The following is a 2,903-nucleotide window of genomic DNA, read 5'->3' on the forward strand; positions in this document are numbered from 1 at the left end:
AATAATAATTTAAAAAGCAAAACAAAATACTATGTTAAAAAACAAAACAAAACAAAACTGTTGAAAACAGCCAGGACAAAACATTGCAGATAGCTACAGTGCTGTGAAGAAAAAACAAATGCTAGACAATATCAGTATAGTATCAGATAATAAAAAAACAAAGCAAAACAAAATGTAATGTTAAAAAAAAAAAAAAAAAACTGTTGAAAACAGCCAGGACAAAACACTGCAAACAGCTATATAGTGCAATGTTAAGAATGTGGGATCTGGAGACAGGTACTACAACTTTACCACTCACACTTTTTTTTTTTTTTTTTTTTTTTTTTTTTGAGACGGAGTCTCGCTCTGTCGCCCAGGCTGGAGTGCAGTGGCCGGATCTCAGCTCACTGCAAGCCCCGCCTCCCAGGTTTACTGCCATTCTCCTGCCTCAGCCTCCTAAGTAGCTGGGACTACAGGCGCCCGCCACCTCGCCCGGCTAGTTTTTTGTATTTTTTAGTAGAGACGGGGTTTCACCGTGTTAGCCAGGATGGTCTCTGGATCTCCTGACCTCGTGATCCGCCCGCCCGTCTCGGCCTCCCAAAGTGCTGGGATTACAGGCTTGAGCCACCGCGCCTGGCCTCACACTTTCTTAAAAATTAAGGTTTATGTTTTTTATTTTGTATTTGTAATGTACCCTTTTATGGAACTTCAAAAGAAAATCTTAATTCAAATTAATACCTTTAAAAAGAAATAAAAACTCAGTTTATTTTCAAGAGTGTGTATAGGGTAGTAAATGCAGGCCACATTTTATATTTTCTAAACATCAACTATTCTATTATAAAATAAAAAAGTGGTATGTTAACTATTATAAAGGGTGAAACTATTATATAAACTTTAATCTAAAAGGCTGCTTTCTGAATCTGCATCAATGTAATTTCATGATTCTTTACCAATATTTATAGAAAGAAACTCTATGATCAAATTATAATTCACCTTCATGCCCCACATGGGAAGTGATAGCTGAATATATGTAGGAATATAATTAATTGTCTGCTCTTCCACTGAGGAGTAGCCCTGTGTTTGTCCAGTCTACATTCAGAATTTTGTCTTCATGAGCAGCTAGATCATAGAATGGAGCCTTAAAACTTCTTGTATTCTGCAGCTTGACAATGTCACCTAAATATACTGAAATCAGCTGCTGTTCCTGAATAGAAGACCATTTTACGGATGTCACCCAGTATGTGAAATTGGGGAAAACAACAGCAAAAAAACTATCTTTAGTTTAGGGATCCCAGTTTTATATGTGTGTCTGTGCTTCCAGATGCTAAACATTTACAAAGTAGAGAATAGAATATACAATACTTTATTTCCTGACAAAGTTGGGTTAAGACTGCTGAATTCAACATCCCACACTCTAATTGTGTGGTCCCAAGATGCACTGCAGATTCTTTCAACATTTGACCACAGAACCAAGGAAATTGCTTCCTTGTGGCCAGAGAGGGTTAGCAAAAGAGTCCTTGTTAGTCCCAATTGCTCTGTTTTCTGTTTCTTTCTCAATTTGTGGATTCCCCCATTTCATCTTCTTTATCTATAGGGACTGTAAACTAGATATTTAATATTTTATCTCATCAACCACTGCAAAATATAGTTTCTGAGCTATCAACAGCTATATAATCTACATTTCCAGCATGATCTCTGCAGCAGTGTAGGGCTTTCCCTGTTTCTCATTAAATTCTACTCCAATAAGACAATACTCTAATCAATGGAAGAATTCAGTAACAAGCAAGACATACTGTCTTTTTTCACCCAGGCCACATTTTTCACAGCATCTGTATGTCTCACAACCATCATTACAGAGTTCTCTTCCAAAGATCAGAACCCAGAAGTCTTATCATAAGAACCAGTCAAGTTACATTCCTCTGACCCTTTAATTGAACTGCTCCGGTCATCATAGAATATGCATTGCTCTGGCTGGTGGGCAGTGTACTTCTCCACATACTCTAGTTCCAGAATCTCTTCTGATGAGATGATCTCCAGGTCCACGTGTTTGACCAAGGAAATTAGCAGAAACTGGCCCTCAGTAAGGAAATCAACTCCACATGTGTGTAGAACTCATATTTTTCCTTCAGCAGTGTATTCATGATGTTACTAAGGTCAGCTACGTCAGAGGCAGCAGAGATTGAGAAGAGAACATCATCTGTGATAGATTTCTTGTTATCACTGTAGAAGCGTGTTTGGAATGGAGACATGGCAGGGAGTACACACAAGACTTGCCCACAGAAACATAGGGGTTGATATTCAGAGAACAAGAGCTCTGCTCTCTTAGGATTAAAAAATGGCAGCTGAAAATTAGACTGAATATGTAACTGAGAAGCTCCATTTGAAAGCTGGCTTCCACTTTGTTTCCTTGTATCTCTTCCTATATTTTTAATTAATTATAGAATCACATATATTTGATTTTACAAAAGTAATATAGACAGATTTAATGTACCTTAGTTTTCCCCAGTGGTAATGTCCTGCAAAACTGTAGCACCATATCACAATCAGGATATTGAATTGATGTTGCTACTGTGAAGATATAGAACATTTTCATCACCACAAAGAACTCTAATGGCTGCCATTTGTAGCCACATTCACTTTCCTCTCACACTCCCAACTCTACTCTCACCATTCCTAATACCTGACAACTATGAACCTGTTTTCCATTTCTATAATTTTGTCATTTCAAGATTGTTATATAATTGAAATTATACAGTCTGCCCCTTTCGGAATGGGCTTTCCTTACTCTGCATAATTATCCAAAGATTCCTCCAGGATACTGTGTGTATTAATAGAGATTTTTTCTTACTATTTCTGAGTACTATTCCATGTATGGGTGTACTAGTTCATTTAGTCAATCACTCATTGGAGATCATTCCAATTAT

At 37.3% G+C, this 2,903-nt stretch overlaps 1 pseudogene; it reads right to left on the reverse strand.

The window, feature by feature from the left end:
• Positions 1 to 961: 961 nt before the first annotated feature.
• On the reverse strand, positions 962 to 2,228 carry LOC100429718 (ribosome biogenesis protein WDR12 pseudogene; annotated as a pseudogene).
• Positions 2,229 to 2,903: the final 675 nt, after the last annotated feature.

The sequence above is a fragment of the Macaca mulatta genome, chromosome 11 (assembly GCF_049350105.2).
Source record: "Macaca mulatta isolate MMU2019108-1 chromosome 11, T2T-MMU8v2.0, whole genome shotgun sequence".
Taxonomy (NCBI): domain Eukaryota; kingdom Metazoa; phylum Chordata; class Mammalia; order Primates; family Cercopithecidae; genus Macaca; species Macaca mulatta.